This window comes from Pongo pygmaeus, chromosome 16, assembly GCF_028885625.2.
Source record: "Pongo pygmaeus isolate AG05252 chromosome 16, NHGRI_mPonPyg2-v2.0_pri, whole genome shotgun sequence".
Taxonomy (NCBI): domain Eukaryota; kingdom Metazoa; phylum Chordata; class Mammalia; order Primates; family Hominidae; genus Pongo; species Pongo pygmaeus.
Genome location: NC_072389.2, coordinates 95,041,548 through 95,068,002, shown reverse-complemented (window position 1 = coordinate 95,068,002; position 26,455 = coordinate 95,041,548). Strand labels below are relative to the sequence as shown.

Here is a 26,455-nt window from a genome sequence, read left to right as displayed (position 1 = left end):
AGATCACTTGAGGTCACAGGTTTGATACTAGCCTGGCCAACATGGAAAAACCCCATCTCTACTAAAAATACAAAAAATTAGCCAGGCATGGTGGTGCACGCCTGTAATCCCAGCTACTTGGGAGCCTGAGGCAAGAGAATTGCTTGAACCCGGGAGGCAGAGGTTGCAGTGAGCCAAGATCGTCCCACTACACTCCAGCCTGGGTGATACAGCAAGACTCTGTCTCAAAAAACAAACAAATAAACAAACAAAGAACAACCACGGTCTAGCCTCTATTTACTTCTCCAACTCCTCCCTCTTTATTTGCTACTTACTCATTCAGCCCTAAACATTTACCAAGGGCTTCTGTGTGCTGACCACTGTACCAAACGCTGAGCGTGAAAGGATGTACATTCCTGTGAGCCCCTTAAAAGCCTGGACCACCTCCTGTTCATATCCAAAGACTCCCAGCGGCAGCAGCCTGCCATGTGTTAAAAAAGAATGAGACAGCTCTGTACATCCTGTTATGGGACCGACCCTAAAATAGAATGTGAAGTTTAAAAAAGCAAGATGCAAGCCAGCCACAGTGGCTTGCATCTGTAATCCCAGCTACTCCAGAGGCTGAGGTAGGAGGATTGCTGGAGGCCAGGAGTTCAAGACCAGCCTGGGCAACATAGCAAGACCTCACCCCCTACCCCCTTAAAAGATTTTTTTTTTAAATTAGCCAGATGTAGTGGCATGCACCCATAGTCCCAGCTACTCAGGAGGCTGAAACAAAAAGATCCCTTGAGCCCAGGAGTTTGAGACCAACTTAAAAACAAAAGCCGGGGACAAGATGCACAACAGGGTGAATAGTGTGCTAACTTTGTTGCACAATGTGCTTGGACACATGTGGAATATCTCTGGACAGATACAAAATAAACTGATTTTAATGACTGCATCTGAGGTGGGGAACACACCCCAAGGGACTGGGGGACCTACCTAAGAAACTTACCTTTCTTGTCTACCCTTTGTTTAGTTTGAATATTTTACAATGTGCTTTAAAAAAAAAAAAAAAAGTCAGGGCCTGGTGCAGTGGCTCACACCTGTAATGCCAGCACTTTAGGAGGCCAAAGCAGGTGGATTGCTTGAGGCCAGGAGTTGGAGACAAGCCTGGACAACACAGCAAAACTCCATCTCCACTAAAAATACAAAAATTACCTGAGCGCGGTGGTGTGTGCCTGTAGTCCCAGCTACTTGGGAGGCTGAGATAGGAGGATCACTTGAACCTGGGAGGCAGAGGTTGCAGTGAGCCGAGATCGCACCACTGCACTCCAGTCTGGGCAACAGAGCGAGACTCTGTCTCGAAAAAAAAAAAAAAAAGAAAAGAAAAGAGAGAAAAATGTTGTAATGTATGCTATTTTAACTTGGTTTTATTTTACACTCTCCTGATAAAGATCCAAACAGTAGACAAGAATATAAATGAAAAAGTACATGTGTTCCATCCCCAACCCCCTTCCCCCTGCCCCAAACCCAGCTCCTGGTTGCCCGTGCTCAGCTTCTTGTCACACAGGAAATGTGTACAGTCATTCCATCTTAGGGGTGCACTGCAGGGGATATTCTCTTTTTATGCTTTTGTGAAATTTTTAATTTTTCTCAATAAGTGTATTGTTATGGAAATAAGAAAAAAATACATACTTTTCAAAGTGCTCTGAATTAAGACAGGGCTTGAGCCTCCTGCCTTCCTCCTCCCTTCAACTTGGGAGAAACAGGCCTGACACTACACCCAACCCCACTGCCATCCACACTGTCCCTGCCACCTCACTTTGGGAAGTGACTGGGCGGCAGAAGCAACCTTTCTAATTCCAGAAAAGGCCTCCAGTTCCATGTTGAATAAAATTCAACATGAGTCCCTTCCTCACCTCCTCCTCTGACCTCATCACCTCAACCCTCCCCTCCCTCTCCAAGCCTCTGCCAACCAGGCCTCCTTTCAGATGCCAGAGTAGTACCACAGAGAAGAAACCTGTTGCCCTGTTGATTTTTCAGAGGGACTCAACCCAGGAATTCTCCTCTGTCTTGTTCTTCAACAGGAAGTCTCTAGAAATGGATCTGAAATACAGCAAAGGAAGAAAGGGAAGCAACTTGAAAAATCCCTCTTTTACGTGGATGTCAGGTTAAAAACGACTGGCCTTGTTAAAACCGCACCTTAATGAGGCTCCTTCCCAGCCTAATTGTCACCATGGCAATGACCCCTGGTGGCCATCTTTAATTAACTCAGTCAGAGTCACCAAATGAGCTCCTCCAGCAAATTGCTCGCTAGCCCAGACAGTCACGCGGCCCCTCCTCTGTCCTCTGTCCTCTCTCTTCTGGCACGGGTGATGGGACAGAAAATTCTCAGCTCTGGTTTTCCTCTCTACCTGCTTGTTCTCCCTGGCATGGCCAGGGAGGGACTCAGACGCTGGTAATAATAATAAAGTAATAACAACACTAGTGTTATGCTAAGCACTTTTTCTGTATTATCTCATTTAATCATCACAGTAATCCTAGGAGGGATGCACTATGATTATCGTTTTTTTTGTTTTCTGATGAGAAAACTGAGGCACAGAGAGACTCAGTCAGTCAGTGGCAGAGCTGGGATTTAAACCCAGAGCATCTGGCTCCAGAGTCACTATGGTAGTCCCTCTGCTGGAGATGAAGCTCACAGGGTCTCCTGCTTCTTCTGCAGCATAATAAAGACCTGGAATTACTTCCATACCCACTACTTTCCAGCTGTATGACCTTGGGCTACTTACTTCACAAGTCTGAGCCTGGTTCCTCATCTGGAACAGGGAGGGTCATTCACGTGGGCTGAGGGCAGGTCAGGGGCATGAAGAGCCTCATCAGTTCTGTTCAATAATGACCCCACATCTCCACCAGAACCTTCCTGTTGTATTCACCCTGGTGTGGCTTTAGAAGCAAGATGGCATGGCAGTTAAGAGATAATAAATGAGGCCAAATGTAGTGGCTCATGCCTGTAATCCCAGTACTTCGGGAGGCCAAGGCAGGTGGATTGTTTGAGCCCAGGAGTTCCAGACCAGCCTGGGCAACATGGTAAGACCCCATCTCTACTATATATATATATAAAAAATATATATAATATATATGTTATATGTGTAATATATAAATATATAATATATGTAATATATAACATATTATATATTACATATATAATATATTACATATAACATATAATATATGCAATATATGCAATATATGTAATATATATTATATATGTAATATGTAATACATTATATATTATATATGTAATATATATTATATATTATATATGTGATATATACTATATATTATATATGTGATATATACTATATATTATATATGTGAAGTATACTATATATTATATATGTGATATATACTATATTTTATATATATGTAATGTGTTTTTTATATATATATATTAGCTGGGCATGGTGGTGCGTGCTTGTAGTCTCAGCTACTCAGGAGGCTGAGGTGGGAGAATCACCTAAGCCTGCAATGAACCGTGACCACACCACTATACTCCAGCCTGGGTGACAGAGCAAGGACCCTGTCTCAAAAAAAGACAGAGAGATAATAAATGTCATCATCCATGTGAAGTTCTGAGCATAGCATCTGCCCACAGTAATGCTTAGTGAATATTAGCTGTTATTATTTTTACTAAGTGGATATAAACAATCCCTGCTGTCCAGATGTGGAGATGCCCCCCAGAAAGAACTCCTCCAGAAGACAGCTAACAGGAATGCCAGGAAAAGAAAGTAGTACAGCTGGCCCAATTGCTGCCAGTTTTAGAATACACAGGCAATAGGCTCGCACACCTGTGGGAGAATACACTGGTATCATGTTACAGCTGTGGACCAAACACGGTAGGCACTTGTGCTGGCCTTGCCCACTGAACATACCTACATCAACCTAATCAGGCTAGATCAGGAGGCCCAGGTGCTCACCACTGAGTCACATTCCATCCAGAAAGAAGAAAGATAATGGGTGCTTCCCCTTCCTCCAGGAACACCCCCTGGAAGGTACACAAGATATTTTTGCTTATATTCAATTGACCAAGACTTAGTCACATGTCCACATCCAGATCCAAGAGAGTTTGGAAATGCAGTCCTCATCTTGGGCAGCCATGGGAAAGGGAGATGATCCTCAGGCTTTGCCACAAACCTTCAGGTCCTTCTCTATGCCACCCCAGAGTTATATGTCTTAATTGCAACTTCTGATCACATTGAACTGCTTCATGGCTCCCCCATCACTTTCAGCATGAGCTCCAAGTTTGTGAGCATGAATTATAAGGCTCTGCAGGATAGAGCCCCCACTCCTTTCCCACTCACCCTTCATTACAGCCATACCAAGCCACTGGGCATGTTTTGAATCACACAGGCTTCCATGACTATATACCCTTGCCTATGCTGGGAATGCCATTTTATCTCTTCTCTATTTAATTAGAACACCACTTCCTCTGTAGAGCCTTTCCAGGGACAGGGAGAAAGAGGTGGCCAGGATGGACAGAAAAGGATGAGCACTCAGACCAGGGCTGGGGAAGGAGGAGGCATTCTTCTGTTCAGAGCTAAAGAAATACCTGAGCGGTGGATGTGTCAGACTTACTTGTACCAGAGGAGGCAAACTGGGGCTAATCAGGGCTTTTGAGACAGGAAAGGATCTTGGATTCCAATTTGTTCTTGTACCTCCATTTGACAAATGAGGAAACTGGGACCCAGACACAGGCAGTAACTTGCCCAAGGCACACTGCAGCAGAGTTCCCTATCAGTGCTCACATCACACTTTTGTTGCTAGGCTGTAACCCACGTATAAATGTTTTATGGGACCATGGGCAGTCCTAAGTGTATTGCACAGAGAGGTGTGGCTTGTGCAGGGGATGGATCAGCAGGGGTCGCTCAGAGGCCTCACTCTCTCAGCAGCTCCCTTGGCAGTCCCAGGACACCCCAACCTCCCCAACAACTCTCCCAACCCCCTCAGCCCACTCCCTACAAAGCCACTGGGCCTGGGAGTTGCACCTGGCCCGGCCCTACAGTTCCCCCATGACATCAGGAGTGGGTGCGGTGCAGCCTCTGAGGGGCCACCAAGACAGAGAAGGAGCCCATGACAATCCATCTCCTGTGCTTGACCTGCTTCCCTTCTGTGGCCCCAGGACACCTGAGAGTGCGAGATTCGTCCTTGTCTCTGCCCTTGGTGCATGAGACTGGGGGCATCATGCTCCCCCGCTAGACGGCAAACTGGCGACCATTGCTCCAAAGGCGGGCACGAAGCAAGAAAGGCTGCCTCTGCCTCTCAGGGTGGTGCGAGGACCACAGAGGTCCTCACTGGCTGTCGGGGAGCATAGCACTCTCACTGAGCCAGGGTTTCTGAGAGGAAAGCGGGCTACCATCTGCATAACTGACCAGTCAAGCAGAGCCAGACTGAGTTTGGGGGTATTATCTTCCTTAACTTGAAAAATAAGGTGAGAAGAGGTTTCTAGGGTGTTCCCGAGGCCAGGCCAGGCAAGGGAGGCCAGGCCAGGCCACATGTCTGGGCATGTGGCCTGCACTTATGCAGCCCAAGCCTGCTCTGATGGGACCCTTCACTGAACTAGCTCATGTGCCCTCGTGCTCCCTGTGCAGGTCACATGTCGTCTTGGTCAAGACAAGGGGCTATGAGGTTCTGATCCCAGAAGGGTAAATGTTAAACCATTTCACCAGGAGGTATTTTGAGCTGAAATGAAGCAGAAAACAAAAACTCTCCTAAACATGTGTACCCTGAGTGTCTTACTATGGCCCAGATCGGTTCTAAACTGAACTTCTGAAGCATGTGGAAGAATGAGGACCTGGTCTGTCAACAAGTCACTTACCTGGCTGAAACTGTTTAGTGCTTCACCACCTCTTGGGGTTCCTTCCCTGTGGCCTCCCCACTAGTTCCCAGATAATTTTTTTCTTCCTCAGCCTGCCTGGGTACCATTTCCTCATACTCTGTCTTGGTCCTCCCTCTAATATTCCCTCCCTACTTCCACTTCTCAGAAAGGACCTCTGTGAGGCGATATCGAAAGGTCAATTGTCAATCCTCATCTTTCTTGGCCTGGCAGCATATTGGATACTTTTGACCTCTCCTTTGTTCTTAAGACACCTCCACTGCACCCAACCCACAGCCTCAAGGACATCACTTTTCTTGTTTTCTTCTTCAAAGACCCTCCCTCCCAGTCTCCTTTACCGATTGTCTTCAATTTCTTCCTCTAAAATCAAAGTACTCCAGTGTTCAGCCCCTGGAACACTTTTCTTCTTTGTACTTTTACTCTCTAGTGATCTCATCTGCATGGTTTTAGATAAGACCAATAAGCTGACCTCTCCCCGGTTAATATCTCCAGCCAGGACCTCTCCTCTGAATGCCAAGTTTATATGTCCAGTTGCCTACTGGACTATCCCCCTTGGCTATCTAGTAGATCTCTCAAACTTAACATGTCCAGAAACAGCCTCAGATCCCCATCCCCAAAACTCTGCTCCTCCTTCAGCCTTTCCCAGTTCAGGAAATAGAAACTCAATCCTTCCAGGCGCTCAACCTCAAACCCCCAGGGTCATCCTTGACTCCACTATTTCTCTCCTACACACCCCTCTAATGTCTCAGCAAATGTAAGCAGTTCTATCTTCAAAACATATCAGAATTAAGCCAGTTCTAACCCATCACTGCCATCCTGATAGGCGATTAATGTCGAAGAAGCAGACAGGGGCTAGATCATTGAGGGGGAGGGGTCTCTTAGCGCTCTAGCAAGAATGTTTAAGTTTTATTCTGAATGATATGGAAAACCATATGAGTACTTTACATAGGATCAGATTTGCCTCTTGAAAAGACCACTCTGGGTAATGAGTGGAGAATGAATTGAGGAGGCAAGATGAGAAGTGGTGAATCCAGTTAGGTGGCTATTAAGGTTTTGGGGAATGATGATGGCGTGGACTACTTCCCTTCCAGGCAGAATCTGTCATCTGAGATGGGAGGAGCCCGTCTCAGAGGCGGAAAGGCTGACCCAGGATGTGCCTGAACAAGTGAGCCTCTGTCGGTGACCCCAACGGAGGCAGCCCGAGTTTCAGCACCACTGGGAGGACAGCTCCCATCTCGCCTCAGAGCCAGAGAATCCAGAGCCTCTGCACTGAGGCGAGTCCTGCAGAGTCTTGGGGTCCAGTGCCCTCTCAGAGGCTGGCGGCTAGAAGAAAAAGGCAAATGCCCTTTCTCTGAAAACTTGTGTTTGCTACCCTTCACAACGGAGATAACGATGCTGCCACACCACCAAGTGATAACGATGCTGCCACACCACCAAGTTAGACCCTTATGGATTTTAGGGGTCACCAGTGGAAGGGGAGACCCAAAGTAAACCCTCTGGAAATAGCGTCTGTCACAGACACCGGAGTTTATTTCCCCGACTTTGGAAAATTTAAAAAGATGCCAGATGTGCAGTAGGTTGGGGGAAGGGGCGTTTCTGCACAGCTCCTGGCAGCCTGCACTGCCCTGTTGTGTCTCTGCTAACAAAGCTCCGAAGAACTAAGTTGCTTCTCTGAGAGCTGGACAGTTTAATCAGTCCAGACCCAGTGCAGATTTTCTCCCTCCAATGGCAGAGTTTCTCTAGGATGGGGTAGTGAGAGGCCCGCCCTCTACTCCTGGCCCTCCTAGCTCTGTCCTCTCTAACTGAATCTAGTTTCCCCTGATCACTTTTGAACTGGATTGATTTTTTAATCTGGAGCTCATCAGGATTCCTCTTCCAGGAGTTGGGGGATGCCACTTGGCGTCTGCGCCTGGGGAAGCCTCACTGTGCCAATTCTGGCTCCTAAAGGTGCTGTCAGGAGGGTCAGGGAAGATGGGAAGCGTCTCAGCTTTCTTGCTGAGAAATGACCTTTGGGTTTCAGAACCCCAAAGAGGAGCTTTCTCTCAGCTTCCCTATGAGAGGGGAAAGGGAGCAGCAAAGACTCTGACCTTGACCTTAGGGATACCCCAGACCACAGTGGGAGCTCACCCTGTCATGGCCATCTACTCCACAGTGCTAAACCCACCATTTCTGCCATTGCCCAGGTCCACATGGGCACCCTGTGCCCACCTAGCCTCCCTGCACTAGGTGGGGGCTTGATCCTTAGGCAAGCTTTGTCCTGGAAATATCCCTTAAATGGGCCAGGCTCCAACTTCAGAACCACCCTGCTCTAAGGGATATCATAAGGCAGATACAGAAGTCGGGGGTGGGGGGGGATGCCAGGACTAGGTTTTTGGTGTGAAGGCAAGGACAGACCAGACCTAGAATCAAATCCCGTCCCCTTCTCTTTTTGCTCCCTCATTATGTGACCTGGGGTAAGTCACTTTTCACTTTACCGCTCGTGGCCTTAGATTCTGCCCCTGTGAAATGGGGGGAAGTAGCTCCTCCCAAGGAGCTGCTGTCAGGAGTCACCGAAACAAAAGTAAACCTCTGGTCAAGGCCCCATAATTGGCCCTCTGTTGATAAAATATGAATGCCCTTCCTGGAAAAGGGATACCTGAGGAGACTTCAGAGAATTAAGGCAGACTTCCCCCTCCCCCAACCAGCCCATATCCTGTATCTTTCTAGGCCCCTGCAACCTCCAATGGGGACTAGGCAAATATACTGCCACCCAAAAAGTGAGGGCCCGAAGGTGACCTGTGCTGACCAGGTTCCCACTTCAGTTCCTCAGACCAAGATCCCAGGTGAAGGAGACCTCTGCTCTCAGCCAGAATTATCCTGTGTGCCTCTCCTCCTTCCTGGGGTCCCAGCATTCCATTTTAGGAACTTTAAAAGGGGCCTGAGAAACAACAGGAGGCTTCCAGCTGGCTGCCCCAGGAACAAGGGCATCCACTCCCTTTCATCAAGACTTCCACTACCCCATCCGTAAAACTGGGAGAAAGACTCCTCAGATGAGGATTAAAAGACAAAAAACCCAGCAAGGCATTCAACACTCGGTCTTGACAGGCGTCCACAGAGGTTTACAGTCTCCCTAAAGACGCTTGCTCGCACTCCACTGAGGGGCTGGTGTTTTGGTTCCCAAGGGTTTAAGAGGCTAAAAGATCTGGCCGAGTTCACACAGCTGGAAATATGGAGCTCGATGACTCCAACCCAACTTCTCTAGGAGCAGAGCTTCTGGGAGGGCAGAAGCCAAGCTCCTGAGCCTGCCGGGCCAAACGCGCGGGGCCAGGAGTGAGCAGGGCCGGCGGGACCGCCAGCTCCCTCACTAGATCCGCTGGTTCAGCCACTGTTCCTGGACCACTTGGGCCAGCAGGGAATCTAGCGCATGCGCCCCCGGCCCCACCCTCTTCAGATCTCGCTCTCACCTACAGGGCCAAACCCGCCTGCTCTGGGGCAAAGGGAAAACCGTCTCCAATCTTTGGCTCCTCAATATCTTTCTGATTCTGGCATCTTTTGAGCCGAGGTGCAACTCCTTCTTCTAATTAGCTGCAATGATGAACTGTCGGGAGCTCTGATATTTGAAAATATCTATGAAAACTACCCCATATATACATAGATGCATGCATACATAAACACATACCAGGGCCCCCAGATTTGCTGTCCCTCCAGCTGCCGACCCGCCACCGCAGAGTAGTGGACGAGAAAACCTGGCGCTGCCGGAAGCAGAATGAGGAATGTCCTGTTCAAGGCCAGATCCCACGTGGCACCCCTGACCCATGCCAAGGTGCAGTCTCTGGGCTTTACCTCTTCCCGGTCTAGCCGCAGGGACAGGGGGAGGGTGGGGTGCCGGGGGATGGTACTGTTTCCACCCCAAAACTGCCATGAGGAGGCCCCTTGTACCCACACCTGCAGCCCGGAGTGTCCCCGCCAGGCAGCTTTACTTCGCTAAGTGAGTTGTACTGAGTGCCTGCTCTGAGCCGGGTGCAGCGGAGAAGCAGAGCTCCCGGTGGCCCTCCTGCAGCATAGGCACGCACCGACTCGGGATAGCGGCCAGGGCACCGCCCTCAGCCCCGCGCTTCCCAGGCCAGGCCCCGCCAGGAACCAAACCCGTGCCCCGCTGCAGCAAAGCGACATTCGCCCTCAGGAAGTCGGCCCTGCAGGTCTGCGTTGGTTCAAAAGCATCTCACTGTGCCCTCTGCAACCCCCCACTTCCCAGTCATCCTGACTTCACGGCGCCCCCCAGCGCCTGACGGGGGCACTGCACACAGTAGGTGCTCGGTCAAGGGTAATTCCCTCCCTCCTTGCGGTCTGGAGCCTGCAAGTGATGGCTACCTGGGCTCCCCCTGCTGGAGACCGCAGTAACGACCCGAGACCCCATCGTCTCCGAACGCTTATTTTTTTTAACTGCTGGAGACTCTCAGTCCACCCCCACCCCATCTCCGCCTCCTGCCAGTTACCGGGCAGAGGCTACCTGGAAGATCTCATTTTCCCACAACTTTATCCTGAATGCAAACAAAATGAAAAATGCACACATTTACCCAACAAATATTTACTGAGCACTCACTCTAATATTAATCACCACAGCGGACACTGAATACTTACTGCATGGAAGGCATTGTTGGGCTCTTTTACATGTATCAGCTCATTTAATCCTCACAACAACCCTAGCAGGGTGGTATTATCATTATTCCCACTTTGCAGTTGAAAACACCCAGGCCCAAAAAGACGCGGCCAAGCTCTCTCAAAGCGGGGAACAGGCTTTGAACCGGGATGTCTCCGGATCCCTGGCTCCTAACCATTACATTACACCATGGAACGCTATGGCAAAATTAAAAAAAAAAATATATATATATATATATATATATATATATATATATATAAAAGACATCAGAAGTGGCTTCAAAGCATCCCTTGTTCTCTAATTCACCCTGTGAAATTTTTCCTACGAAGAGAAACAGACACACGTTTTACCTAGAGAGAGATGTTGAGGTTTTCTGGTCATTTTCTCTGTAAGGTTAAAAAAAAAAGTGTGCAAACAACTACCAGTCTGAGGTCCCCACCCCATCACTTCAAAGCTGTACTTCCTTCCAGAATAGAAGAGAATGAGGCTCCATAAGACTCAGTGGACTGTTCTTCACTCCTAAGAAGTCAGAAGCATGAAGAAGCCTAACCTACCTCTTTTGGACACTCCTCCCACCCCACCCCAGCAAAATGAATTCATCACACTCTTTATGAGCCTCTCCTTTGTTCCCAGAGACCTTGAATGGGTCCAGCCACTCCCCTCACTAAGAGCCTGGGCGCAGCTTTGGTGGAGGTGATAAGTGCCATGGTAAAGGTACACTGTGCAGAGTGAGTTAGGGTGAGACTACCCACCTTGGGAAGGGGGCCACAGTGAGAAAGCCATGGACCTAGACCAGGAGTACAAGAATTTTAGAATGGAGAGAGCCCTTGGAGACCAGCTAATGCATCACTTATCCAGCTCAAAGACTTGCAAGGTGCAGGGCCAGATGCAGTGGCTCATGCCTATAATCCCTGCAGTTTCAGATGCTGAGGCAGGCAGATCACTTGAGGCCAGGAGTTCAAGACCAGCCTGGCCAACGTGGCAAAACCCCATCTCTACTAAAAAATACAAAAATTAGCCAGGTGTGGTGGCACACACCTGTAATCCCAGGTACTTGGGAGGCTGAGGCACAAGAATTGTTTGAACCTGGGAGGCAGAGGTTGCAGTGAGCCGAGATCATGCCACTGAACTCCATCCTGGGCAATAGAGCAAGACTCTGTCTCAAAAAAACAAAAAACAAAAAACAAAAACAAAAACAAAAAAACTTCCAAGGTGCCACAGCTGTGCCTTCAGCACAGGATGTTAAATGATCCACTTCAGTCCCTGATACCAATATTCCATTGTGGAAACTAGAGACCCATTATATCACTTTCCTCTCTTCCTCTCTGCCCCAGCCTTATCCCTGTCCCCTGGCCCAGGCCTATCTATTAACTGTGTGTGTGTAGCTTTCCCATTTAAGACTCTAAGATCCTTTGAAGACAGGCTTGTATGTTACTCACCACTGTATTCCAAGCACTGGGCACAGGGTCTGATAGAGAGTAGGAGCTGAACTAAATAAATGAATTATCCCACAACATCTCTGCCTGGCTATCATGCTGCCCCTATTGGAATCCTCCTAGAGATGAGGCACTCACTATTTCTCCATGGGACTGCATCCCTGTGCGTCAGTTAGCAGGTGAGTTCTCCCTTCTGCAGACTCCCAGACCTAGTTATCACCCTCTGAGCCTTTCCTGAATCCTGAAAAAAGCTACTGATTGTACCAGACAGCCAGACACCTGCCTTCTGTCCTCGGAGCATGGTCCAATCTAGAAAAGGGAGATCTCCTCTCCCCAAAGGGCATAGGAGACCCCCACCTGAGCCCCAGAGAACCCAGCCCACTTGGGGGCTGAGTTCATAGCACAGTGTGTAGCTAAGTGGGGGCTTATCCTCAAAACTCCCTTGCGTGTCTGGTAATGAGTGTCTGGGAGAGGCTGGCCGGAAAACATGGAAACACTGTAATGTCATGTTGGTTCTATAGTATTCTCCTGAGTTTTCACATGACAGTGTGAGCCAGAGGATGAGCATGCATCCATGCATGGGTGTGCATGTCAAACTACTTGCACACAGGCTGAGCATGGACCTAGGAATGTGGCCAGAAGCAAGTCTATATCCTGGGGAGGAGGGGTGGTGCACCATAGTGTGCACAGGCTGGCGAATGCCCCCAGAAAAACTGGGGTCTGGATGACCCTAAGGGTGTATGTATGTATATGAGTATGCAGGAGTGTGTGTGTGTTCACAAGCAATCTGAGTGGCTGGCCGTGTGTGTGTGTGTGTGTGTGTGTGTGTGCACAGATATAAAGACAAACTGCAGTCTGGTTCTGTCTGGGTAACGTGTGTGATGTGTGTATATTTACAAGTATTTCCTAACCTAGTTTAGTGACGTCGTAATCTTGTGGCTGAGCAGGCATGTGTACATGTATGTGTATATATGTGTGTTTACAATGTAATCCTAAGCCTGCACGTGACTGACTAGTGTGACTGTGCGTGTTTGTGTTTTACTTGCACATTCCAGCCTGGTTCCGTACCCCAAGACCCCGTAGAATATGAAGGTCCTCTGAGGAGCCCAGCATATCCTGAGGCTGGCTGAGCGCTGGGTGGAGTATGTATAGGTGACTGGTGTTTACCAGCAACCTTGACCAGCCACCAGCCTTTGTCTGGTGCCCACTTCCCATGGCCCCTAAATTCCTCACCCTGGTAGGACCCTGGCCGTCCTTGCTCTGGACTGCCTTCCCCAAGGAGTCCCTTTAACTCACAGCCCCTTTCCTGGCCAGGGGGCTGGGAGTTGGGGGATATTCATCTCGGGGAGTTTTTGTTCTGCCTCATGAAAAGCCTCAATGGCTGGGAATACCATTCTAATTACGGGGAAGCCCAGCTTATGTGGGGGACACAAAGGGCTGTGGTCTCATAGCAGCTCCTTCCATCCGTCAAATAAGGCCGTCTAATGACGGGGTGAGAGCGGTGAATGCCTAAAACAAACTCGAAAAGGAGGGAAAATAAAGCCGCCGGGGGCTTAAAATATATTAAATTACCCTGATTAGGAGCCGTGGCTTTGCAGGCACTAGCTGGAGAGGCTGGGGAGGCTGTGAGTCCCGCTATTCACGTCAGGGGGGAAGAGGGGTCAGTAGGTCGGGGGCGGGGAGTGTTCACAGAGCCCTGGCCCATTCTCATGCTAACACCAGGGACACACTGCAGGCTTAGTGGGCTGGAAAATAGAAATGAATTTGCCATAATCCTCCTTCTTCCCTCGTTCTCTCTCTCTCTCTCTCTCTCTCTCTCTCTCCCCCCCCCCCTCTGCAGCCCAGGAGAACCTTTGCCTAATCACAGCCCGTTAGAGCCTGCTGGGCATTGGGGCAGAGCCACACCCCAGAGCCTGTGTCCCTCAGCCCTCTCATCCCCTTGCCCCTTTCTGTGGGGTACAGAATGAGAATGGGCTCCAGGGCACACGTGAAGGAGCAGTAAAGGCAGGCGGTGGGGTTCCAGTGGTTGGGGAGTGCCAGGCCCTTTTCCAGTGTACAATTCTTTACAATCCACAATTACCCCTTTAAGCACATGTACACAATTCACAGACACAAATATCCCTTTCCTCTTCTACACACACCTCCTCACAACACATCCCTTCACAAACACACACTTAGATAGGCACAAATACATCTGTACACAATTTGTTCCTTCAAGGGCAAATACACATCTACTCCTTCAAGGGCAAATACACACAAATACACACAGGCACCCAGGGAGCTCTTTACAGGCGCCTACGCATGGAGACATAGCCCTTCTCAGATGGCCATAGGCTGCCTCCAACACACACATGCACCAACACGTGCACCAACACATATGTGCGTACCCATGCAGACCCCTGCACACCCCTTCAGGCATACCTCCAGAACCACGACCTAGTACAACTGTAATGTTTCACAGCGGAGGAAACTGAGGCTCAGAGGACAGCGGAGGGGCCGCCCTTCCCCAGCGCTAGTTAAGTCAGCCCTGTTTCTAAGTGCTGCAGGACCTTGGATAAGTCGCTGCCCTCTCAGGGCCTCAGTTTCCTGCTATTAAAGAGGGTGTTCGGACTAACGTTCTAGAAAACCCTTCCAGCTCAGAAATTGGTTGGAGCCAGTCTCAGGGACTATCTCTTGTGTCCCTCCCCTGCCTCTGCACACTCAGGTGGATGTCCACGCCTCCACGGTGCACACAGTGAATCCCTCCTGTGTTCGCACGGTTACAAACTAGAGGGTCCGTTGGGGAGTCCCTTACCCACACCCTCGCAGGTCCCGCTGTAAGTGGCTCCGCCGTCCCGCCCGCCCACCGTCAGCTGCGCGCTCCTTCCTGTGATTTTGTCCGTGCGACTATCCCGGTTTGGGATGTGAGGGTGCCAGGTGTGGCTCTGAACCACCAAGCCCCCAGTGTGGCGCCAGGGACCCGGGAGAGGCGGCCGAACGTGCTCCTCTCGGGCCCCCGGCGCCCTCTGTCGGCGGATCTGGAACAGGAGCGCCCGGAGGAGGCCCGACGCGTGCACGTGACCCTGCGACCTGACCCCGGGAGTCTGCACAATGAAACCTGCGCCCGCTAGTTCTCGGCTTGGCCATGGGGAGCCAGGGATCCACAAGCCAGACTGGAACAGAGACCACCAGAGTGAACTGAACAGAGGGAGCGTGGGAAGCGCAAGACCGGCCCCGCCACCCCCTTCCCCCCGTGGCCCCTAGGAACACCCCTACCTGCCAGCGACCCACAGACAGCAAGCGCGCGCGGGGGTATGGAGGGCACCCAGGCCACAGCGGGCACACCAGGGCCGGCTGCCTGCTGCTAGCGAACCTGAGCCCATTGGCCTCAGCGTTTCCATCCGTGATGTGGCAGCCAAAGTGTGCCAGGGAGAAGCCCCGGGAAGTTCAGGAACCTACCTCCCACCCACCCCAGTCAGAGAAGGCAAGGACCCGCGAGCCCCCACTAGATAGCCCACAAGGGCACCCGGGTCAGCCGAGGCTGCTGCTGCCCCTCTTTCCTGGAAGGCAGCGCCAAGGCTGAGCTAAGCTGCTTGCTGAAAGTCGGTCGGGATAAAACCTCGAACTGCAGTGGGGAAGCTGGTGCAACCGAGATCCTTCTAGCCTGGGCATCAAGACGCTCTAAGTGGTGATCTAACGTCATAGGAGTTGAGCAGGGTCCTGGGGAACCAAAAGCCACCAGTTTTAAGATGGATGCTCTGGTGTAGGCTAGATTGTTTCAAGGAACCCAGGGGTTTCAGTAGCCGACATGAGAGGGGGACCACAGATCCCTCCCTAACCCCTCCAAGGGGTCCGAGGCTTGCACATGATGACTATCCAGGGGCCACAAGTACTCCCAAGGAGGGATGTGACAGCCCAAATCTCAGGCTCTGGCACTTGGTGCTCCATCCTTGCCCCTGCGGACACGCTGCTCCCTACCTGGTCTCAGGTTTGCTGGGCCCTCACTGGAGCTGTCTTTTTGGGGTTTATCTAGGTGGAACCCCACGTGCCTTCTCCCGGCTTCCCAGCTCCGGGTCAGCTTCCTGTACACTGCTGTCATGGGCGGAGGCACTCCCGTGGCCACCCTTTCAAAAGAACCAAGATGAAGGAGGGTGATTAGTGAGGCTGGGCTGTAGTGGGGAGATCTGGGGAGGTGGGAGGTTTGAGGACAAGCCACACTATGTGAGAGGGCTGGGCTTATGCTCTTTCCTGCGGCCTGAGTCCAGTCTGGAGGGCCTCGACCCCCAGGGTTTCCGAAACGGCTGTCCCAGGCCTCGGGCCTGGCTGCACCATGCCTGTCGGGGAACCGGCCCTGGGGGAGCCCTGCTCTGCCCTGATTCAATTCCACTTCTCCTTGGCCTTCTGTGGGGGATCTGCTTGGGACCCCAAGGGACGCAAGAATGCGAACGAAGGGCGTGGCCGAGAAGGGTGAAACGAGGGCTCCTAAGAGAGAGGGGGTCGAGTTGAAGCCTTTACCACTTCCACCACGCTCTGCTCCAGCCGTGCTTTGGGGGCCAGTCCCGGGCCCGGAGAGAGCGTGCAGGCGCCCTCTCTTACTTGTCCCCCAAACCTTTCCCGGCCACGCTCACCGCCCATAAATTCCATAAATTTGTGAGGGTGCGCACACACCTACGCCATCAAGGCATTTAACACAAACACACAAGAGCAACGAATTCGAATTCCAGAATTTTCACCAAATAAAATCAAGCTTAACTTGGGGAAGCTCATCCCCTGCACCTGGAAGTGGGGAGACGGCGCAGAAGAAGGCGCTTGTGAGATGCCCTGAGGAGCTGGAGGGAATCCCTACTCCCCACCCTCTCGGCGGCTTCCCGCGGCCGCGACCTGGAGCCCTTGTTCCAGGATTAGGAAGGCTCGGAGCTGACTCCGCGGGGACTAAACGAGCCTGCGTGGGCTGGAGGCAGCCCGAAAGCCACGAAACAGAAATGTCTGGTTTTCCCGCAGGGGTCCGATTTGCAACGGAAAGGCCGGAGATATTGGGAATTTGGAGCCGTTCCTACTTTAAAGCCTACGTCCAGAAGTCACCTTCACCCCACAGTATCTGCCCTCATGTAAATGGCCCTCCCATCAGTTACCTCCCGTGAATCATAAAGACAAACAAGATCTTGTTATTTTTCTAGAATATTCCAAAAATGAGCGTCTGTGTTTGGAGCGAATTCCGGCGGGGCCGAGCTTGTTTTCTCCGGCAGGATGGCACCGCCAGGGCTCTGGGAGGATCCTCCGGGCCAGGCGCCGGCCTAGTGACTGGGGCTGGGAGGAGCTGGGGAGGCACAGCCATTGGCGTTTCTGCGTAGAACCGCAGCCCAGGGATCCCGCATCCGACCCCGCAGCAGTCTCGGGTTCTCTGGCGCTTCCGCTCGCCTCTCGAGAACCTAGTCCCCGCGCAGGCCTCCCCAGACCGGAGCCGGGAACACCCTCCAGCACGGTCGCAGGACCCCAAGGGTCCTACCCAGTCGTTAGCAAGAGTCGAGGCTGGATTTTCAGCGGCCGCCTGCGTTCAGTATAAATGGAACGTGCTAGGAAACTCCGATATTCAGCGATTTTCTAAACATCCCGTATCCCTGAAACCCGTGTGGCCACCGCCATGAGTCATGCAAGGACTGGGCGACAGAAGCTCTGAGCTTCTATTTGTAAAACACAAAATAAATCGGGAGAGCTGAATGAAGACAAAGCCATTTTTAAACGTTCGATTGGTGAGATCTCCCCCACTTAGCAAACGCTTTCATTTTCAGAGCTGCCTGTGGCCTTACGCAGGTTCAGAAAATCGATTGTATTCCTGGGTGAATTCCACCTAGGGAACCGAGTCCTGGGAATGCGCGCCCATGTACACAGAAAGTCCACATTTTAGAAGGAATGTATGAGTGAAAAAGAAGCGAGTATTCAGGACGCAAATGAGTTTGTAAATTTACTGTCTTGCCTTTGTGGGGATCTTCAAATTGTTTACCCTGCTTTTATTCCCTCCGTGGTGCTGCCACGGGTGCGCGGGCTGAGCAGGCCGCCCTTCTCCCCACTTGGAGAACTCTGAAACCTGAGGGCCTCTGCCGAAAGCTGCTGTTCGGCTCATCCGGGTTCCCAGAGGAACCACTTTTCCTCCTACTAGCCCGGGGATTGCAAAGTATCTGGATCCTTAAATTCTCTATCCCACATGCCCAAGACTTAAGAGCCAGACCCAGATGTGGGGCCCAACTGGGGGAAAGTAGGGGAACCCAGGGTGCAGCTGGGGCCCACCCGACCAATGCTGGCAGGCACCACAGACACCTCGGGCCATCTTTCCAATATTTTGCTCAATGTTTGGGGGACCCAAGGGGCAGCGTGCCCGCATGTTGATGCAAGTGTGACCCCTGTGGCTGGAACGCCGGACAGGGCTTTCCTAAGGCCCTGCATTCCGCGCACTGACTTTTCCTATCAATGGGAGAGACGCAGGCTATTGACCCAACGGCCTCCTCCTCGCCGCCTATTGTCGCGGCTCAATCACGCACTTACCGGAAGAAAAGCGAGTTTATCTTAGCTTGGAGGAGCCTCGTGTTGTGAGTGTGTGTGTGTGTGTGTGTGTATGTGTGTGTGTGTGTGTGTGTGTGTCTCAAGGGTGAGGGGAATTCTGCAACCAGAACTGCGCAGATGGGTTGTGGATAGACATTTTCAGAAAAGGGCCAATTTCCCCTTCACAATGAGCGCTAAGTACCTGATAAATGGGGTTGGTGTTTATTCATGAGCAGGTACTTGGAGACGGCGATTAGAACAGCCGCCCGCGCTGCCTCGCCAAGGTACTTAAAGCCGGGCAGGTGCAGCGCGGCGCGCGGCCCCAGCTCACAAAGCCCGCGGCCGCCGTGGAGCGGGGAGGGGCGTGAAAGCTGGTCGCGCCGGGCCCCGAGGGCGCGCTGCGCGCAGGCACCTTAGTCCTTTGTTCCTCACTCGAAGCCAAGGCCACTTCACCAAGGGGCGCCCCGGGAAAACCTCCCCTTTAATTACTAGGAATTTCCCTTCGTCACTCCTCTGGGAGCCCAGCCGGGCAACTATAGGTCTGGCGGCCGCGGAGACTCAGCATGGGTCCAGGCTTGGCGTTTGCATAAATGCTGCCTGTGAGCTGTCTTTTAGCTAACCAGCTAAGTAACTAACTAAAATAGGAAGAAACAGAACCCAGGCCTGGGAACCGCGCGGGCACGCGGCTCTGGTCGCCCCCGCCGCTTAGGCGCCACCTCTGGCCGTGCGGGCAACCTCGGGCTTTCAGGTTTTGTTTCAACTCCAAGGGGAGGTTTTGATTCTCCAAGGGGAGAAAATTGGGGTCTGTCTCTTTCTACAGCTCCCTGGCGCCGAGGTCGTGGGACAAACCCGATCTCGCCCTCAGAGCGGCTGCGGAATCTCTAACAACTCCCAGCTTTTGCTCACGAGAAGCGGCCTCTCCTCGACGCGCGCGGAGAGAGCTCAGCAAACGCCAAGACCTTGGGGGACAGAGCTCAGGATCCTCTGCGCTTGCGGACTGGGAGCGGGCGAAGGGACTCCTGGGGCTGCTCCCGGAAACCTTGTCTGATATACCCCTAGTAGCTCAGGTGCTTGGGGTACATAACGTCCGGAGGTCTTAGGCAATAACGTCTGGCGCACCTTCAGCCCGACTTCTCAGGCCTGACCGGATGCCTCTTAAAAAAAAAAAATCTTTTCGAAAAGCAGATCCAGATTTTTCTCCAGTGCAGAAAATCAGAGAGGATAAACCTGTTTCAAACAAGTTAGATTCCCCTTGGGGAGAAAATTCTTTCAGAGTGATAGGAAACAAGGCACAGGGACCTGAAGTCACCCACTGCGAAGAACCCGACGGCTCTCTCGCCCGATGCAGATTGACCAGGAGGCTGTAGATATTAACGTTCATTACAGATTTTCTTGAAACCTTGGGGTTAGAATAAATTATAGATAAAATAATTATGATTCCCTGGGAAATTCGACATCCCGGATGTAAGGGCAAACCGAAAGTGGTAATCCAGGGGCGCCTCGGGAAGGAAAACAGAGGTGGGTCGAGTGCCCACGGCCAGGACCGCGCATCCACCAGCCAGTCCTCTACCGAGCAGGACCAGGGGCCAGATGTGCGGGCGGCCGAGATTTATTAAGACAGCAACTCTTCCTCTCGCATCTTTTGCCAGGACCTGAGTTAGGGTTCCAGGGTGAAGTGTTTTCTCCGGTTACAGCCTGAGTCTCCTGCGCCAAAGAGACTGGTGAGGTGGTTTGCAGGACAGTCTGGCAAGCCGCGGAAGGCCGAGACGCGCGCGCCGCCGCGTTGACAATGCCATGCGAATAGTCTCATTGCACGACGGCCTCGGGTAAACACTACTGAGAGGTTGAGGAGCACTGGCCTGGACGCTGAGCTCCGTATGCCGGAAAGGCATGTAGCCCACAATACCGGGCACAACAAGAAGCCAACGGCATCACCACGCTGGGGTGGACAGAGCGCGGCCTCCCCTATGCCGGCCTCAAGATCATGGCCGGCCCCGGTAGGGGGCCCTGAATTTAGGCTAGAAGTAGAAAATATATTGGAATGGGTGGGGGAGTGGGGGATAAAGATGACGCATCACGAAGCAGTTTTTATATTTTCCATTCCCAAGACCTTTAAGGCACACTCAAGAGATGCAGGTGTGATCAGGAGGGCCACCAGTACTAACACCCACTATTGATTTTCTTCGCATGAAAGATTTAGAATAAATTATAAAAATACAATGAATGTGATTTCTAGGGAAACATATGCCTAGGTATAATCCTTGCAGCCCCCTCCTCACTTCCTTGGGGGGGCTCCCCACCCACCTTTTCCCCCAATCCCAAACCCTAACCCCTCACCCCTCGCTGTAAGTTTGTTTTTTCTCAAATGGAGAAAAGGCTCCCCAAACTGGCAGGAAACCATATCCTACAGAGGCATTTGAGCACATACATTCTGGGCCCGCGTGGGCACCTCCCGCCTTCTGATTTGTGTATTTCACTCTGGCTAAACCCCACTGACCTCTGGTCCCCCTCAGGCAGTCTAGTGAGTTAGGCCATGAGACCTGCCAAGCAGGAGCCCTGGGCAGGCACGGCTGGGTAAATCAGACCAAACGCACCCAAATCTCACTCCAGAACCACCAAGGGTAGAACTCTTTCACCCGTGAAAAATTTTATGTGGTTTTGGGGTGTGTTCAAACAGGAATCTCCAAAGAGTTTTGGTTACTCCAGCTATTATATCACAAATGCCTTATCTTTCTGTTTGGTGATAGAACCTCTATGTCCAGCCAGGAAAGTCAGGAACGTTTCATTAACCTGGCATCCCCGTCATTGCCAGTCCAGTGGCTGATGTAAAGCTCGTGGTACTAATGTCAAATTCTAACCAGAAACCACCAGGCTAGAAGATAGACTCCTTGACTCACAGGGTGTAGTATAGGCTGGCTCTTCCTGAGGCTCACATCCCACCCCAGCTCCCTCCTCACTGCAGCAACCCCCTCCATGGGGTGGGACAGTGGTAACCTTCAAGATGGAGCCTCTGTGGGGAAACTCAGAGGAAACCCACCCCTGCTCCCTTTCCCCTAATCCTCCATCCTCTCTCTTGGTTTGTGATGAAAGGACTAAGGTTCTCTGACCCAGGACCAAACAAGGCAGTTAAGCATGTGATTGGGTAAGCAGGATCTCCCACCCATCTCACCCTTTGCAAAGCACCTTCACACACAGCATCTCCTATAATCCCCCACTTGCCAGGCCTCCCAAGGAGGCACTGCCAGCTTCCTTCAGGAAATAGAAGCTCAAAGAATGGATCTGGGTTACCTGGAGATCTCCTAGCAAGGAGAGGTAGAGCCAGGATTCCTCCTGGCATTCTGATTCCAAGTCCAGGGTGGTGGTCCTTGACCCTCCCCCAACAATTCCAAGGAGGACGGGGGCATCTTTCAGGCAGCATTGTGGGATAGTATGGGGATCTGACTTGGCACCAAGAGGTGAAGACATTCAATTGAATGCCACTGTCATTGAGTCCCCACTTCTGTGCAAGGTACATACCAAGAGTGGGGAGGGCAACAAATGTGGCTTCCATGGCCCCTGGCTCCGGGATGGAGAAAAGCTCCCTAAATTGGCAGGAAACCATATCCTACCAAGGACATGCCCAGAGCATGGGCAGTGCTCCAGAAGGACAAGGACAGTTCTCCAAGGACCAGATATAAGGCCCATTGGCTCTCTAATTGGACACCATGTTACCTCGAGTCCACTAAGGCCTTCAGAAACTATCTGGGACTTCTTTACAGAGTAGGCAGGTGTTTTACTCTGCTGGCAGTAGAAGTGGTTAGGCCCTTGAGGAGGCTCCAGTAAGGTAAGTAGCTCTTCTCCCCAAGACCTTGACATGCAGCCCCAGTGTGAGCTCTGCTAAGAGATCACAATTCTAGTGTCCACTTTGATAATGGTCTCCAGCAAGTCCTTCTCCATCTGCTTGTTTCCTCATCTGCCAAGCGAGGGGGCTTGTAAAAGAAGGTTCCTAACATCTCTAACCTGGGCCTCTAAGAAGTGTGAGGGAGGGTGTCTATGAAGAACCCCCTGCTGACTTCTAAGGACACTTGGAGAATGAGTTTTACCCAAGAGAAGTGCACATTTCTTTCTGTAATTTGGTCCCTAAATAAACAGTTTGATAGTGGGATAAGGCACATAGACCCTGGAGCCAGCCCCCTGGGTTCAAATCTGCCCCCGATCTGCCAGTGAATAGCTATGTGGCCTTAGGTCACTTTACTCAGTCTCTCTGTGCCTCAGTTTCCTCATCTCTAAATCAGAGTTCCTGGTGAGGATTAACTGGCACAGGCTAGCTATTAATATGATTTGCCCACACCCCTGGATACAGCCTTGTCTCTTCCCAGTCCTCTTGGTTTCTGCCATCGACTGTCACCATTTCTGCCCCTGTTCCACTACCGGGATTTCAGCCTTGCCTGGATCCAGCATCTGGTCAGGAATGGGATGAAGAAGGCAGGCACCAGTGTATCACCTGCTTGATAGGTACCTTGCCTGAGTAACCTTTTTACCTCAGCCTGTTATTTATTTTTGGATATAGAGAGAAATTGAGACTGTCTCTGTCTCTCTCCTTAATACTACCCCCAAGTGGAGACAGCTGTGTGAAAACATGTGTCCTTGGCTTTAAGGGGTGAGAGAGTGAGGGAGACCAAGCTGACCAGCCCCACTCATGAGGGATCCTGTCAGAGGCAGGCACAGCACAGAATTTCTGATGTTTTTGTTCTCCTTACACACACACACACACACACACACACACACACACACACACACGTGTCAGCTCCCTGAGGACAGGGGCTTTTCTGTTTTGTTCTCTGCTGTATCCCCAGTGCCTAAAACAATGTCTGGCACAGAATAAGCACTGAATAAATAAAATAAATATAAATTACATGAAAGGAGGCAGAAGCATTCCACTGACTAGATCTATTATACTTCCGTAGCATGATCTAGTCTTAATTTATTTTCCTCATCAATAGGCAATAGTCAGAGTTTATGGCTAAGAAAGTGAAAAACAACATGCTTCAGATTTCTCTCCTTAAGAGTCGTCTTGGCCTCTAATTCTCTCAATTATCCACAGGGTCTTTCAACCCTCCCCCCACCCACATGCTCACGCCTTCCTAAGTGCTAAGAGCCCAGGAGAGACAAGGTTTCAAGGGTCTGTATTTAAGACATTGGGGGTCCACAAGACCTACTGGGAGTTTGAATTATCTGTGTACAGAATGAAGCTGCTGTCATTCCACAGTCCTAGCACCCCTCGGCTGCTTGGTTAAAGCACGTGGAGATGTATGGGTGTTGTTTTTTCTTTTCTGAGTGGGGAGGGGCACTGTTTTCTGAAAATGCATAGTGACAGTAACATTGTCATTAGAGGTGATTGCTGGTAATAATAATGGCTGTCATTCAAGGATACATTTATGACTCAGGGCCTGGGCCAAACCTAGCATCTTCTTTCATCCTCACAAGTCCATGAGATGAGATCAATTTGCAAATCCATTTTACAGACGAGGATATGGAGATTTGACACAAGTCACATGGTACGTAAGGGAGAGAGCCAGAATTTGAACGAAAAACTCCAAAGGAGGCTGTTCACTGCCCCTCAACTCCTGACTCCTTTCTGTCTCTGGATAATAAGGAAAGCAAAGAAATCCACATGAAATGTGACTTGGGAGAGGAGGCATTTAGCCACTACTTTAGGAGCAAAGCTACAAAGTCAGTAGTATAGTAAAGCACAGTGAGTCTAACCCTTCCTGCCAAGTATAAAGCCTGCTGGACCTTCTTCGGGATGTGAGACTGAAGGCAAGTTACTTAACCTCTTCATACCTCAGTTTCCTCTTCTATAAAAGGGAGCCATCTCCTTTAGTTGGGAGGACTAAATGAGTTAATATATAAATAAATTATTGTTCTCTCAGTCTGCTGCAGAGTAGTATTTATACCACCCGTTGCCAACTGTGGCTGCCTTAAATGTCCTCATTTTACCCATCCAAATTAGGGAACCTACAGGAGAAAAATAGTGGTTTGTCCGAGAGCTCAGGCCAGAAGTGCCCAGGAGGAAGAGGAAGAGTCTAGAGCAGCCTTTACAGATGGTTTTACAGATGGTTTTGCAGAAAAATGTTTCGCTTTCCCTTTTTAAAAAAGATGTAAACATCTTCCCAGGCTCCTCTGACATCAGCGTGTCAGTGATGAATCATCGGGAATCTAAACGCACGCACTAGGTAGGTCAGTCTCCATTTTTAGTCAAGTTTCTGGTGGCTCCACTGAGACCTTGCAAAGGGGTCCCAAGTCGTGTACAGTTCATGAAACCTTAGCTCCTCTAAGCCCTCTGGGGGCCCCGTCAGATGAAGAGCAGAGCTGCACAGAGGCTGAGGGGATCCCTTCTGGCATTTCTTCTTCTTTTTTAAATTGTAAAGCAATTTGCATAGAATTTTTCTTTCTTTTTTTAACAGAGCACACAAAACCAACGTTTTCAGGCTGGTTCTTGTATGTGATGGAACAGAGGAGAGGAGCCCCTGGGAGCTGTTATATTTAAATCAATATTAAAAACAAAAATTCGACCATCTCAATGCTTGTTAGATTTATGTGTATGTATGATTTTTTTATTCATTCATCCAGAAATGACTTCATTTATTGAGTATTTACTAAGGACTCAGATGCGCAGCTGACCCTCTGCTGAAGGTGTCAAGAGAGGGAGAGATGTGGAGAAAATCTGGGTAGGCCTCCTGGAGGAGGAGGCACTGGACAAAGTTTGGCCAATTGGAGTTGGGAAGAAATGTACTCGAGTAGGCTGGCACTTCAGCACGAGTAAAATCCCAGAAGTGAGAAATCCCAGGACAACACAGAGAAGAGGGGAAGGAACGCACAATGGGAGCAGTATAGCTGCAGGGAAAAGGCCTTCTTCCCCCTTCTAATTTATTACTTATAACTTGCTGTGAGTTTAGAAGCCGAATATTGTGAATGTTAGAACTGTATGTAAAGCATGGGTACATAAATGACCTCAAAGCAAGCACCTGAGAGTGAAAGGCAGGTATAGGGGACAAGATTTGGGCCACTCAGAAGAAGCCTCCTGTGCCCTTTCAGCTTGGCAGTGCACTGGGTGAGGTATAAGCTAGGTACAAGCTAACACCTGTCACCGCACGGAATCCAGGAACTAGGCATGCAGGGACAGCAAGAGGTCCCCCCCGCCCCACACACACACAAAAGAACTCGTATGGCCCCTGCACTGCCACTAAGTCACTGCCCAGCACAGCCCACCCCACCCCACCCCAGCAACCACCATTTGGCCCAGGACTTTATTTTAGGCTCTGGGAATGGGATGGGGGAGTGAGTGGGCACAGCTGATTCCCCTAACAGCTGAGCCGCACACACATCTCCGGCTCTTCAGGAGGGGCCTCAGGACCTGGCTGAGCTAGATTCTAACTAGGATCCTCTCCAGCCAAAATCTGAGAGGAGCCGAGGAAGAGCCAGAGCCAGAAACACAGAAGGGGAGACCAAGAGGCTAGCCGAGGAGAGATGGGTGAGCCAAACGCCTTTGGGAAAGGCCGGCGATCTTACTGGGCCTCGGCTGGGCGCACTTGCTCTCCATACCCACCGCCCAGGCCTGGTACTCCCCAGAGCTCTGGAGCGACAGTGCGCCCCCCACCCCCCACCGGAGGCCCAGCGGGGCTGCCCAGCCGGTGTTCAGCACACCATCCTCCGCCCCGCTCCGTGGGTCGCGCATAGTCCCAGGCGGGGGGCGGGGCACAGGGATATGGGCGAACCCCGCAAAGGGCTCTTACCTCCGCGCGGGCATCCGTCCGACCAAGCACAGTTTGCCGCTGGGACTGCGGGGTTGGGGAGGCTCCCACGGGCTCGTATCGCGCCTCCACTCCCCCCTCCGCCCCCTCCCCGGCCCAAGCCCCTAGATCCTTCGGTGGCACCGAGCGGGGACGCCGGGACCAGGGGACAGGCGCCGCGCCGGCGGGAGGAGGAGGCTCCTGTGGGGCGCGGCGGGGCGGGGCGGGGGTCTCTGCT

At 51.2% G+C, this 26,455-nt stretch overlaps 1 long non-coding RNA gene across 1 annotated transcript; it reads right to left on the bottom strand.

Annotated features, from left to right (window-relative positions):
* Positions 1–1,988: 1,988 nt before the first annotated feature.
* LOC129013731 (uncharacterized) lies at positions 1,989–26,442 on the bottom strand. Its single transcript, XR_008494064.1, has 3 exons — positions 26,221–26,442; positions 15,887–16,032; positions 1,989–2,067 (listed from the first exon to the last, which is right to left on the bottom strand). It is a non-coding gene; the product is annotated as an uncharacterized LOC129013731 (long non-coding RNA).
* Between the last annotated feature and the right edge of the window lie 13 nt (positions 26,443–26,455).